At 47.4% G+C, this 14982-nt stretch overlaps 1 pseudogene; it reads right to left on the reverse strand.

Moving 5' to 3' along the window:
* Positions 1-14103: 14103 nt before the first annotated feature.
* LOC116156417 (ATP synthase membrane subunit K, mitochondrial-like) lies at positions 14104-14281 on the reverse strand (annotated as a pseudogene).
* Positions 14282-14982: the final 701 nt, after the last annotated feature.

Raw genomic sequence — 14982 nt, forward strand, 5'->3', positions numbered from 1 at the left:
AGTTACAGTGTGTCAATTTCTGGTGTACAGCACAATGTCCCAGTCATACATATACATACATATATTCATTTTCATATTCTTTTTCATAGGCTATTTATTACAAGATATTGAATAATAGTTTCCTATGCTATGCAGGAGAAATTTTTTTTTAATCTATTTTTATATATAGTGGCTAACATTTGCAAATCTCAAACTCCTAAATTTATCCTTTCCCGCCTCCTTCTCCCAGTAACCATAAGATTGTTTACTATGTTTGTGAGTCTGTTTCTGTTTTGTAGATGAGTTCATTAGTGTCCTCTTTTTTTTCTTTTTTAGATTCCACATACGTGTGAAATCATATGGTATTTATCTTTCTCTTTCTGGCTTACTTCACAGAATGATGATTTCTAGGTCCATCCATGTTACTGCAAATGGCATTATTTTATTCTTTTTTATGGCTGAGTAGTATTCCATTGTATAAATATACCACAGCTTCTTTATCCAGTCATCTGTCGATGGACATTTAGGTTGCTTCCATGTCTTGGCTATTGTAAGCAGTGCTGCTGTGAACATTGGGTGTGTGTGTCTTTTCTAATTAGAGTTCCTTCTGATACATGCCCAGTGCCCTTATTTTAGAAGACAGAAAAACCAGTGGGGCTAATGCAATTCTGAAACTGACAATTATCTGAATATTTTCTGGCATGGATTTTGCCCAGTGTACATGACTACCAAATACTTGCAAAAAAAAGGGGGGGGGGGAATGCCCTCAAAGAGGGTTCATTTGCTGCCCACTGTTTTATCATCACTTACCCTGGAGGTGTGCAGACTGAGGCTTGTGACTTCAAATCCTGTCCCTGCCCCACTTCCTGCCTCTAGTCCAGGAGCAGTGTTCAAATTAGAGCGCACAGCTGTCATCTGGGACCTTCACAAAGATGCAGTTACTTCGGCTCTGCTGCCACAGACACTGAAGGGGTGGGGTGGGGGGGCAGGCGGGGCTGGGGGGAGCTGGTGATAGGTTATTTTTAATGTGTATTTCAAGACATTGCTGGGGTGGCGGCCTGCAGAACAACAGCTTCAGCCTTCTGGACACTTTTGCTAAGTACCTGCTTTGGTTTCCTCTTCTTTGGGAAAAAGAAAAAAAAAAGCAAAAAAAAACCACCAGAGGTAAAAAGGAGGCCTGGCTTACTGCTGGTGAACATGAGACCTCAGAAACCAGGGCAAGGCTCAGCACCCAGCCTCACGGAAAAAAAAAATATTGACCCATTGCCAGAATGAAAGTAGATTATATGTCTAGTTAGAAATGGAAGCGGCAAGTTTCCACTGCAAGTGCCAGGGTGGCGGGAGGGTGGTAAGGTAATGCTTGAAAGAAAGGGGAGTCTGCTCCCTTCTCCCCACCGTCGTTTTTGATGGGCGGAGGGAGAGCACAAGGAAGGGCCGAGCTGAGAAAGTTCCTGCTGTTTCATTCACAGCTGCGTGTTGATGTCTTATCACTTACGCATGTTTGCAAAGTGCTCTCAGCCTCTCTGATAAAAAAAAGGGACACAATATTGGCAATATGTTCATCATTACACGGTAGGAGAGACCCAGTATGAATACGAAGATGGCCACTGGCACCCCAAATGCAGAGCTCACCAGCAGGACAGACAGACAGGAGGACAGGCAGGCGGCCAGAACTCCAGAATGACATAAACTGAGCCTTATGCAACACAGTGCCCCTCCACCTTCCAAGCCACACTCCCTCTCCAAAGTCCCAGACACGGTCCGCCCCGGCTGGTGGTCCCGGCTGGTGGCCCCGGTCACCTTGGAGGTTGATGAGTCTTGGGGGAAGCTGTTGAAATGACCCACATGCCCTTTCTTAGCAACTGGGAAGCCAGGGCACAGGCCCGACCCAGGCTCAGCCAGACCAATCCACCTACTGGAGACTTTGAACTTTGAGTGAGTGAAGCAAAGAGTCAGGGAAGAGGGGACCATCTTCAGGCAATGGCCATGATGGCAGCAGAGCCGTGACTGTGTCCAGAGTGTGGTGTGGGCAGAACCTTCTTCACAGTCATGTTTGAGGGCGTGATTCTGGCTGAGTTTGGCCTTGGGGCTCCCGTCTTCCCACAGCTTTCATTCCTCCTTGGCTCTCCGCGAGGTACCCAGCATCCTTTCAGTACATTTCTTTTCTACTTGAATCAGCCGAAGTTGGTGTCCGTTGCTCACATCTAAGATCCCCAGCAGATTCAACCAACGGCTTCAGAGAGGGGAAGATTTCCAGGTAAAGGAAACTACCTACTTCAAAAACAATTGCCATTAACTCGTCCCAGAGATGATAAAGTCAGGAGCTTCAAAGCCTCATCTGTTATTCATGATGAATGCATGTCAGAGACTCTACGCGTGGAAGGACTGGCACAAGCCTTTGACTTAGCATTTCCTGTTCTCGGACTTAATCTCCAGAGGCATTCCCACAAGGATGCTGCTAGCTGTCGGGCTGGAGCTACACAAGCACGGTGGTGGTACTATTTTCTGGGACCTGATGGAGGAAATAGGTTGGGCGCAGGATGTGGGAATAGAGGGTAACATTTAGGAAATGTTAAGTTGCAGATGCGCCTGAAATACCTGAGGGAGGTACGAGGCTGGTACTTGGATGAGCGTAAGAGTCTGGACACTAGAGATATTTGAATGAAGGAATAGGGAGGGTATAGCTCAAGTGGTAGAGCACATGCCTAGCACACACAAGGTCCTGGATTCAATCCAGAGAAGCCCCTCCAAAATTAAATAAATAAATAAACCTAATTATCTCCCCCCAACCAAAAAGAAAAAAAAAAGTAATGACTGAAGGACTAGATTTGGAAGTCATCGGTAAATGGATGGTGTTCAAAGCCATGGGTGAAAACACCTGGGAAAAAGAAATGGATAGAGAAGAGTGAGAGGGCACATGTAGAGACCAGGCAGAGGGTGAAGGAGACCGGTCAGAAGTGTCTGGTGGGACAGGAGGAAAATTTGGAGGCTATGGGGTCAGGGAAAACAAGAGATGAGAGTGATTCAAGGAGAGGAAGTGGGCCGCCATGTTTGTTGCACCTGCCAGGATGGTTATATCAGATGAAGTTGGGTTGGACAACACGGAAGCCATCGATGACCTTGATCAGTGGGGCCGTGATGTAGCTGGATGACACAAGCTTCAAATAAGATGTAGTTTTTAAAGAAAAAAAAGAGAGAGAGAGAGAGAGATAATTTGGAAATGGCCACGGAGGGGTGGTGGTTTCAAGAGAAGCAGTGTTAGGGGAGGGGATCAGTCTGGTTCCAGTCAACGCAGGATGCTGGGGACCCTGAAGGGAGGGGCTGGAGGTGTGGAATCTGCCAATCACAGCAGAGCCCAGGGTGCGGTGAGGGCGGCGGTGGGTCCATTCAGGGGAGGTGGAGATCGGAGCAGGGACAAGTCAGGGACAACTGCCTGAAGGCTCGGACTTCTCACGGGACCCAGTCTGCAGGCTGGTGAGGTCTGCAGCCCGGAGTCCTGGGGGCAGGGGGAGGGGGCCGGCTGCGGGGCAGGGGCTCTGCTTCTTGCTCAGCTTGACGGTGGTCCTGGGGGACCGCTCTGGCATGCAGCTGGCTTTATAGCTTTTTAACAGCATCTCCCAAGGGCACAGCTGAAGCATTTGGGCTCCTTTGGCTAAATTCCCGTCTAGGTCGTATCTCAAGACTTATATTAATGTATCTCTAACAATCAGAGGTCTGTTGCATCAATTATGATACGTGCATACAATGGAAAGCTCTACGACCATTAGAAAATACGTGGTTGAAGAATATGGGAAAAATACAATAAACAGTAAAGTGTAAAAAATCAGGTTACAAAACATACAGTAGGATCCCAATTTGGCCAAACAGACCAACGCAAGTTTATCTGCCGGCAAGCGCACGTCTGGGACTAGACTGCACAAAAACAGTAACAGCATCCTTTGTGGAGCGGAGTGTGAGGATCTTAATTTTCTTCCTGCTTTACTCTATTTTCCCCAAATGACAATGACACTGTAATGTTTATCACTTTTGTGAGCTGAGGGGAAAAAAGAAAGAAAATTAGTTCTAATAGCAGCGTCAGGTGTTTTCTTCTCTTTCTTTCTCTGAGGAGATTATTTAAAGGCATTTCCGAGCTTCCTTCAGCTCACGATGGATACGAGACTGCTTCCCGGCACAACTCACGCCCTCACGTCAGGTGCTCCTTGAACTTGATGCGGTGCTATTGCTCCAGCTCCGAATCAGAGGATCTGGAGTTTGAATGACCGGAGAGTTCTGGCTCTACGGACCTTTTCTACAATGTCCCGGGTGAGTGGCTTCCACGTGTGCAGCTGGTTATGTTTTCTTCTAAAACCTGCTCCCTCCATCTGGTACCTTTAAGGGAGTACCTTTAAGGAGTGAAGGCAGGACCCTCTGCCTTCACTCCTCTGAGGGTAACCCTGGCTGCTTGCGGGATGGGGCAGTGACCCTCCCAGGGCCCTCGCTGCTCCCAGCCTGGTTCCCACTCCTCTCTAGCTGCCCCCATCCCCTCCTGGCCCTTGGCCTCAGATGCCCTTTCTGGCACTGCTCCTGCCAGAATGAACTCTTCTTGGGTTTAGATTTAGCCTCTGGCTCCTTCTGCTCCATTCCTCCCCAACAAGATGTTCTCACCTCTCTTCGACCCCTGGGGACAACCCCTCTCGCCTCCTCTCTGCTTGGGTCTTTGAGATCAAGGAGGGAGGAGGGAAGATTTGGACAGACCGCTTTCTGTGTGTCTCCAGGGATTTGCATTTGGTTCAATCTGGCCCATCTGTTAAGAATTTGTTTTATCCTAATTCAGTTTCAAGCTACTTACAAAGATGATTTGCATTCAGTCTCTGCCCTCTTTAAAGACACTGGCGAGCATGTTGAATGGGCTCAGGACAGAGCCCAGGTGCAGGACTCCAGAAAACCCCCACAGGCCTGATGCTCACAGAACCTAGTAACCAAACCTAACTTTGGGGACTTAGCCTGCTTTTCTTATGTTGGACAAGGCCAAGGTCAAGGGTCTTGCTGAATTCCCAGCAGAAGAATCTCAGCTACTCCACAGGCCATGGTTCTTCCTCAACCTCTCCGTTGTTGGTTGACTTAGAGCTTCGCCCTGCCAATCTGTAAAATGAGGCAAGTCTGGTCTCAGGCTGTTGGGAGTGGATGTATGTGAAAGTACTTTGTGGCCCATAATTCATGAGTGTCACCCATGGTGGTGGTTGACGGTTGAAACCCTACCAAGATAAAGCTGAGAGGCCGGCAGGACTTGTTTTTGGTGATGTGGGCCCCTCCCAATGATCACGACTTCTAATGCTCACAAGTCATCCATTGAATAATCTGTTTTAGAATGTTGCTAGGATTTTTTTTTTTTTTTAAATCAAACTCAAGGATCTATGGCTCCTGAAAGGAATCCTGCAGCTTGGAGTAAACCTGCAGGCCCTGGTGTGTCACTGACATGGGAGTAGGACCCAGGTTGTGTACCAAACTCCTTTAAAACAGCCAGAAAAAGATAAACAGCCCAGTAGAGCACTGGCCAAGGGCACTGATAAGTAACTGAGAGGAAACTCGGGTACCAAAGATACTCCACCTCATTTGCCAGCAAGGAAATACAAATTAAAATAGTGATGAGAAGTCATTTCTCATTCTTTTTTTTTTTTTTTTTTTTTGTTGTTTTTTGGGGGGAGTGGGGGGAGGTAATTAGGTTTATCTATTTAATTTATTTAACGGAGGTCCTGGGGATTGAACCCAGGACTCATGCGTGCTAAGCACGCGCTCTACCACTGAGCTCTACCCTCCCCCCATTTCTCACCCTTTAAATCAGGAAATATTCCTGATAGTCTGACCATTCCAAGTGCTGGGAGGACACAGAGGCCTGGAACGTTGAATGCTGTGGGAGGTGGGAACTGGGTGGCTCTGGGGAGCAACTGGCAATGTCTAGTTAAGCTGGAGGTGTGCAGGCTCACCTCTCGCCCCCGGCAAGACAGCACCTCAGTGTAGACTCAAGGTCAATTCTTGCCCACCCGCCCAAGGACACATGGACCATAATGTTCACAGCAGCACTGTTTATTAGGAGAAAAAGTGCAAACAACTCAGGAGTTTGATAAGAAAATGGATTTAAGAATCGTGGTATACTTAAGCAGTGGAATTCTATTCTACAATGAAAAATGAATGAACATGAGAGGGCGTGTAAGGAAGGCATCTACGTTACTAGGGTAACGTTCTGCCTATCTTTTTTAAGCTGAGGGATGGTTATACAAATGCGATCACTTTGTAAAAAATTCCTTGAGCTGTATCTTTAAGACTTGTCGATCTTCCCGAATGGCTGTTACGCTTCAATAAAAAGGTGCAGCAAAAAGGAACAAACGTGCACCACACGCACCTGCACAGGTTGATCTAAAACACAGGGTTAAAGAGACAGATCTTGCTGAAGGCTACACAAAGTAGACTGTCACTTACAAAAAGTCTAAAAGCTTGCCAGATAATGGGGTAAGTTGTTTATACACACAGGGGTGGCAGAAGTGTATAAACACTCGGAGTACGGAGGCACAAGGAACGGGTTTAGAGGGGCACAGGCAAAAACATACCCATAAACTTTTATTCCTTAAGCTGTGGTGGGTACACAAGTATATTATTGTAGTATTATTTATATTTTTGTATAAATAAAATATTTTATTTAAAACTTTGTAATAGGGGGAGGATATAGCTCAGTGGTGGAGCATGTGCTTAGCATGCACAAGGTCCTGGGTTCAATCCCCAGGACCTCTATTAAAAATATAATAATAAATACATAAAAAGCTTAATTACTCCCCCCACCATCCCACAAAACAAAAATTCAGCGTGGTAAAGGAACTTCAAAATATGTTCAGTGATCTCACTGATATGTGGAATCTAATAACAAAAAAAACTTTGTAAAAAAATCAGGACACATTACGTCTGTCTCCAGTTCTCCAGTTTTCTGGTTCACTGCTTTTTTCCACGATTCCCACAGGTGGTCTCAGAAGCCTAGAGTCCTGTCCGCATGTTTTTCTTGGGCTGAGGGGAAGTAGCGGTGAAAACCCAGGAATCAGACTGCCTGCACTCAAATCCCAACTCCGCCATTTGCTGGCTGTGTGACCTTGGGCAAGTGATTTAACCTCCCTGTGCCACAGTTTATGCATCTATAAAATGGGGATGATAACAACACCTCGGACAGGGCTGTTGGTAGGATTAACTGAGTTCAAACCTGTAGAACTGCCTAGCAGACAGTCTGCACTGTGTTATTTATTCTGATGAACCTGCCAGGCTGAAGTCGGCTCACCTTCCTTCACTCTCATCGTCCACCCTCTCTGGCCCTCCTCCTAGCCTGAAGGCACAAAACCAAAATAAAAGCAGAGCATTCCCACATTCTGACTGTTTACTTCTCAGTCGAAAGGCCCGTTCCTCCTCCTCTGCCTTCTTGATCCGCCCTTCACCCTAAAACCCTACTGCTGTCGCCTTTAGCCATCTTCTCAAGCGTGAGCACATTCTGGACCTGCCTCCCTGACCTTCTACTTCAGAGGCCATTCATTGTTTTGTTGGGGACACTTGGTGTTTTAAAATATTTGAAACAGTCGCCTGCATTTCTCAATCAGGGGAGTTCCCCTTAAAGTCAGGATCCTCAGCTTCTGTTGAGAAATTGGACCATCTGGCAACATTAGGCCCACACCCCCGTGTGGCAGCCACTGACCTGGGCAGAAGGACAGCCCAGGTGATCTCCACAGCCCTCCCGACTGCCTCACACAGGTGCCATCCGCAGAGGACAAGGGACAGGTGTCCGCCGTGCAGAGGCGCCTGGCCAGGGCACCAGGGGCACTGAAACATACCCAGGCTCTGCTCAACAGGCTGTGGCCCTGAAGTGGGGGTACATCTCCCCGAAGACAGGTCCCAGTTTCCTCAGTGACATCTGGGCTTGAGATGGCCCTGTTCCATCCCCTGGCTTGCTCTGGGCAGCCGAGTTAGCAAGAGCCCCTTCAGCTGGCGGGCCCATTCCCTGCTCAGTACCATTCTGTTCTGGGTGCCTTCTGTAAAGTGTATCTCCCCTTTGAGTCCTTGTGAGAAAGCCCCTGAGGGTGACTCGTTAGAGGAGAAAATATTTCACTGAAGTTAAAGCGCGTCTGAGATTCCCTGGAGACGTGAATTATCTGTGACGAGCAGAGGGCAGCACGTTTCTGGCACCTGTGCCGTCACCTCGGCCTCCAGCATCTGGGCTCATCACTCCCGATCAGCACCCCCGGTGTCTGGAGGAGGGGATGGCTGTGGGGGGTGGGGGACAGAAGGGGTGGGAGCAAGAGACCAGTGCCTCAGTGTCCCTTGTGAGGATGGCAGGGCTGAAAGGTTTGGAGCCCCTGGAATTTCTTCATAATTGCAGATGTCTGACCCTCATCTGGCTTTCTTGGTGATTTGCCAATAATAAGCCTCAACCCCAAGGGAATAAATGCAGATTTGTGGGAGCAACAAGACAAAAGTTGAGTTTTAAGACCATCTACTCAGCAGGTGATGTGAGGGAGAGGGGAAACCAAAGAGATAGTGGGTCTAGCTTTGGCAGCTGATGAGGAAGGGAAGCTGACCATATCCCAGGCCTTCTGACAGCAGTTTAGGATAAAATCCTAAATAGCACTGGTCTCCTGTAAGGAAGACCAAAGACAGGCAGTTTATGCCTAGGCGGAGGCTTCAGGGATCCAGACTTCTCTCATGCTCCACCACCCTCAATATGAGGCCTCCACCTCATTGCTTCAAGGTGGCTGCATGGGCTCCAGCCATTATGTCAGAATTTTAACCATCCAGAAAGAGGAGAAAGAGAAGGGCTCGCCCCACACTTTAAGGTTACATCTTAAAAGTCTCACACATTTCCACCTACATCCCACTGGCAAGAACGTAGTTGCCTGGCCCCACCTAGCTGGAAGAAAGGTGAGAAAGTGTGGTCTTTATCTGAGCAACCTTGTGCCCAGATACAACCACAGTCTCTACGGGGAAGCAAGAGGGGAGAACAAAGAGTATGAAAATGAATATATATATGTTCATGTTTGACTGAAGCATATGTTGTACACCAGAAACTGACACAACACTGTAAATTGATCATACTGCAATTAAAAATTAATATATTTAAAAAAAAAAACAAAAACTGGGAGAACAGATCCTGGGGGTCTGGGTGTGAGAGGAGGACCATGGAGCAGAACCAGCAGGAGGCCAGCAGGCTTTTAGAGACACTGTCTCTTTCTCTAACTATAGGTTCCTTCTCTGCGTGGAATTTTATTTCTGAGAAGCTCCCTTTTTTCTTGACTAGTTTCTTTTTCAGATTCTCAGATCTTGAAATCTGCCATTCTTAAGTCAATCATTTCTAACCAGAATGTCAAACATCCTGCAGAACCCCCCACGAGGGCTGTTCTGTTACTTATTCTAAGACAATGCTTGAGATACACGTGGAATCAAGTCCCCCCACCCCCGCACCGACCCTGCCCGAGTCACCAAGGCTCCCCCCAACCCCGTGGCCCAAATGAGATCCTGACCAGAGCCCCCTCCACCGCCTCTGCGAGCCCCGTTACCAAGCCCGCAGTGCCCAGATGAGAACTGCTTTAACTGGGACGTTGTACAAGTTGGGGGAAAGGAGGATATTGGGACATGATCTGCAAGCAGCTTGAGGTGGCAGACATACTTAAGTCTCTTTTTCTTTCAAGTTTCAGGTTTAGTGTTTTGGGAAACTTTCTCTCAAAGAAAGAACCGCAAGCCCAGCCGTCAGATTTCTGCCCAGGACTGACTGAACACACACTCATGAGCGGCCGGCAGGCCGGGGCGGGGGGGCGGCACGGCAGATGGAGGGGAGCAGGGGGCAATTTAACTGTCGCATGTTTTTGCCTTGATATGGAGAAAGCCTGCAGCACTGGTCCCTTGCCTGTTGTTTCAGGAAAAAATTAAAGGGAAAAAGTGTTTTCTTGGTTTAAAAAAAAAATCTGTCAGAATATAGGTGGAAGAAAAGCAGTTAAGGGGGAATATAAAAGGCAGTGCAAGCCAATTGAGATCTGTGATCCTTAGCGAACGGACCCAAACATTGAACTGAAAGTGGTTCCGATTCTGCACTGCTGATTTCCTGCAGCCCAGACCCTGCTTTCCAAGTGAAGCCATTCCAGAACAGAAAAGGAGAATATTTAAATCCTCCCTGTGTTCTGGGCTGAATGTTTGCGCCCCGCAGGTTTCATATGTCGAAACGCTATTCCTCATGTGATGAGCTCGGGGGGTGGAGTCTCTGGAAGGCTGTTAGAATTAGATGAGGTCATGTGGGCGGGGTCCTCATGATCAGTGATCAGTGCCTTCACAAGGGTCAGCAGAGAGCGTGCTTCCTCCCTCTGCTCTCCACCACGTGAGGCTACAGCTCAAAGTAGGCGTAGCTTAGCCTAGTCTGGTTATACGGAAAATTACACAGTCATCCCTCGGTTTCCTCAGGGGATTAGTTCCAGCCCCCCCTCCCTGCCCCTGAATACCAAAATCCACAGATGCTCAAGTCCCTTACATAAAATGGGTGGTATCTGCATATAACCTGTGCCTAGCCTCCCGTATGCTTTCAATCATCTCTAGATTACTTACAACACCTAATACAATGTAAATGCTAGGTAAATAGTCATTGGTGCAGCGAATTCAAGTTTTGCTTTCTGGAACTTTCTGGAAAGTTTTTTTCTGAATACATTTGATCTGAGGTCTGTGGAATCTGTGGGTGTGGAACCCACAGATACAGAGGGCTGATGGTATCAACAATAAATACACATGCCTATATGTACCACTCACACTACACTTCCCAAATGAAAAAAAAAAAATGTACCTCTCTGGGGTCCCGTCATCACTTTCTCACAATCCTGTCTCTATTTGCAATGACTAGATCTAGCTGTCTTTGTGGGGAAAGAGAAGTATCGATGCGCCAAGGTAAAAACATGGAGAAAGTAGACTTGTGAATGAACAATATTGCCTTTCATATCAGTAAACAAAGGATGCTGTGGCCATCAAGTCATCAGCCGTTACCGCCACCCCTGACAGTAAGCAGAGGGAACTGAGGATGGAAACCAGCAGGCAGCCTGGCCTCTGCCACCACCCCCAAACAGTGACCCTGGAGGGAACTCAGGATGGGAAAGCACAGGATACTGGCCCTGGAGAGCCAGGTGCATATTAAAGGAATTATCTGATTGAGCACAGACTTTTGCAACTTCCCATATCTAGAAAAGTGCCAAATTCCTTAACTTGGGGTATCTGGTTTTCTTTAGTTAACAGTAATCTTTTAGTGTTCTGACTACCTGGTCTTTGTTGCAGGAACTCCTATATATCCTGGCTCCTCCCATATCTTTTTGGAGCAGTCCATCAGAGCCATCTGAGAGGCTGTTGCCCCAGGCTCACGCCGTCAGAAATGTCCGCCAAACAAAGCATAACTCTCAACTTGTAGGTTGTGCATATTTTCAATCGATGAACTGGAGGTGAAAGGAGAGCACAGCAGAAGGGCAGCATCTTGAAGGGATACGAGCTTTTAGGTGGTGTCGATCAGGAAGTACTTATCGTCCTTCTGGTGCTGAGGTCTTCACTGACACCCAGAGCTCAGAAATAGGCTTTGCAGAAGGGCTGGGGGCTTAGCCGAGAGGTCTTTGAATTGGGTTCAGACTCGAGTTCCCTGGCTCCGTCCTTACTTTACCGTTGCACCTGTCCCTTTACCGGTGTAAAAGGGATAGGAAAATCCCACCTCTACACAGCAATTTCAGTGTCCCTGTCCCTGCTCTAAGCACTTTGTGGATGTTGAAACATTTGATGCTTACAACAACACTTTGAAGTTGGTACCCTTTTTACTCCTTGAAATAGCCTGAATAACAGCCCCAAAGCTATCCAATCCCAACCTCTGAAATCAGTAAACATCACCTTACACGGAGAAAGAGTCTTTGCAGATGTGACTGAGTAACGGTCCAGAGGTGGGTGAGTGACCTGGCAGGCCCCAAATGCCACCACGTGTCCTTGTAAGAGACAGAGAGTGGGAGAGTAAGACCACAGAGGAGGAGGATGCAACGTGACCACAGAGCCAGGATTGGGGTGATGGAGCCATAAGCCAAGGAATGCTGGCAGCCATCAGAAGCTGGAAGAGGCAATGAAAGGATTCTCATCTACAGCCTCTAGAGGGGGGCTGATTTCAGACTCCTGTCTCCAGAATTGTGGAAGAATAAACTTCTGTTGTTGCAAGCCACCCAGTAGGTGGCAAGTTGTTATGCAAATTGTAAATTTGTTGCACCAGTCACAGGAAACTGGTATGTGCCCATTTTACAGATGAAGAAAAAGAGGCACAAGGAGATTATGTGACCTGTTTGGGTCCCCCAGCTGATGAACAGCATAGCCAGATCTGCATGCAGAGTAGGGTGTCTCTAGGCCTGGAATGCGTCTGCCTGCTGCTGAGAGGACCCAGTGACCCAGTGGAGGTGGGGACCTTGCTCTTGGCATAATGTGAGTGGCTTTGCCCCAGAGGAGGCAGGGAGTCATTCAGTGCCACTTTCGCTCCGTGTTCACTGAAATTTAGCCACCAGCCCCTGGCACTGTTGTCTCTGCGGTCCGCACAGGCCTGGTGCGCTGCAGAACGTCGCCCCGCCCACTGCCAGTCAATGGGCCACGCCCCCTGGAGACCAGCTGTCTGGCCGAAGCTTGGGCGCCCACAGGTTAGCGGGTGCAGCTCCAGCTGCTGCAGTTTATTTCTAGTGGGTTCCGGCCTGCGCTGAAATGTTATGCAAATCAGGTTTATATGTGATCCTGGGAAAAGAAAGCGAGAACAAACGTCAGACCATGGTTCTTCCTTAATAAAAGCATGAATACACACCTATGGGGTCCAGGTAGGAAGCTACAGGGGTGGGATGGGGGGAAAACCAGTGTCCTTACTGATGGGGGCTCAGCTAACACAGCTCAACCCTTTTCCCTGGACAAGAAGGGGACAGTGTGCTACTCAAGAAATAGTGCTGCCCAGGCTCCTTCATGAACTGTCCCTTTGGCTTATTCCTTACAACAGAGACTCCCCTACAGTCTCTTCTCCCCTTCTTGCCTCCCAGCAGAGGCCTTGGTTGTAGCTGGGCACAAGGCTGCCCAGAATAAAGATCACACTTTCTCACCTTTCTTCCAACTAGGTGGGGCCAGGCAACTACGTTCTGGCCAGTGGGATGTAGGTGGAAATGTGTGAGACTTTTAAGATGCTATCTTAAAGTCTGGGGAGAGCCCTTGTCTCTCTCCTCTTTCTGGCTGGTGAAAATCCCAACATAATGGCTGGAGCTCACGCAGCCACCTTGAAGCAATGAGGTGGAAGCCTCATGTTGAGGGTGGTGGAGGAGCAAGTGAGAAGTCTGGATCCCTGAAGCCTCTGCCTAGGCATAAACTGCTTGTCTTTGGGCTTCCTTACAGGAGACCACTGCTATTCAGGATTTTAGCCTAAACTGGCAGACCCCTCTTTCCACAATTATAATCACTCTTGTTTGCATCCAAAGCATCACAGTGACCTTGCCTGACAGGAGATTCTTTGCCTCCATCTGCACCTAAGTCAGCCAACTTAATTTTCCCCACTCAGGCAAAGCAAGGAGAAGATATATGTAGGGGGAAATGTTCTGGTTCTGCCTTAAATGAAAATGAAGCTGAAATACAAAAAGCTATTTTTAAATAACTTTAAAGCCTGTGTCATTAATTCTTCGAGTTACCTGAAATGCCTTATTGTGATGTTTCGGTTCCAAAAGAGGAAAAGGTTGTATGCAGAGCACAGGCTGCTCTGTGCTGGTAATTATGTGGCTTCCCTTGTGTGTACGCTTGTCTCGTGTCGTGGTGTCGTACAGTCCCGACTACACGGTAAGTGGACAGTGGCCGCATCTCACGTGGGTTTCGTCTCCATCGTAGCGCTTGCTGAGATCACATGTGTCCGCCTTCCAGAGCTGCCTTAGATACATCAACTCTGCATATTTGCACATGTCGCACTTCATTTCCTTGCTTGTTTTCCCTTCTCCTGGTGTACTCAGAGAAATTTCTAATAATCTTCCCCCTCTCCAGGTGCATAAATAAAATTGTACAAACTGCGTGTCACATGATGGGAACTGAACAGATGAGGTACAGTTTAGAATCTATTCATGTTGCTTTCACAGCTGGAGTTTGTTTAGACCTTATCTTGAAGTATAAGACTCTCAAAGCAATGCCTCCGAACATGGCCAGTACACAATTCATTCTCCCTGTGAGAGTGTGAGAGTTGATGTATTTTTTTGATGCCAGTGAAATGGAATTGGGCATCCATTTCCAGACCTGCCATGATTTCAATCGTCCAAAAGACACCAACTCTGCAGCCTGTGTCCTTCAACATATGCAGCCACCCCTTAGCCCAGCTGGAAGGTCTAATAATCTTTAAAATTTCTCCTCTAGGCAATCTCTCATGGCTTTCTTCTCTGCTCTGAGAATTAGATGCAGGCAGTTTTGACTTGCAGATTCTAACTCAGCAGCCGGATACCGTGAGCTAAGGGTCTTATGTTCCTTCACCTTTCTCTCTGAAGGCTCCTTTAGGAGAATAACTTCATCCTTTAAAAACGCAAAATTTCTCATTTTGAAAGCCCCAATCTCAAAATTGTCTTTTCTCATGATTATCTTATCCAAATCTTGTTGGAATTGCATTAAAATAAACACACTTGAACACATGCACACTGTATTGATATGTGATCTTAAAGTTTTTCTTCAATGATTTTACATTTTTTTCTACTTCCTGCAAAGAAATGTACTATTGCACGAAACTATTTCATCATCAGTTAGGTTTCTGAAAAACATGTCTTGTTCAGATCCTCAGCTATATGCTTTAATGTTACTATTTGTAACTGAAACAGAAATTAAATCGATGCTTCCAAAATCAACCTTCCAGTTTCAAAGGTCGGCTCATCTGAACTCAGTCTCAGAGTTTACAGGTGGGAAACCCCTGTGAATTGGGACTGTAATGGCTCAAAACAGCCCACGTGAGACATCGCA

The sequence above is a fragment of the Camelus dromedarius genome, chromosome 1 (assembly GCF_036321535.1).
Source record: "Camelus dromedarius isolate mCamDro1 chromosome 1, mCamDro1.pat, whole genome shotgun sequence".
Classification (NCBI taxonomy): domain Eukaryota; kingdom Metazoa; phylum Chordata; class Mammalia; order Artiodactyla; family Camelidae; genus Camelus; species Camelus dromedarius.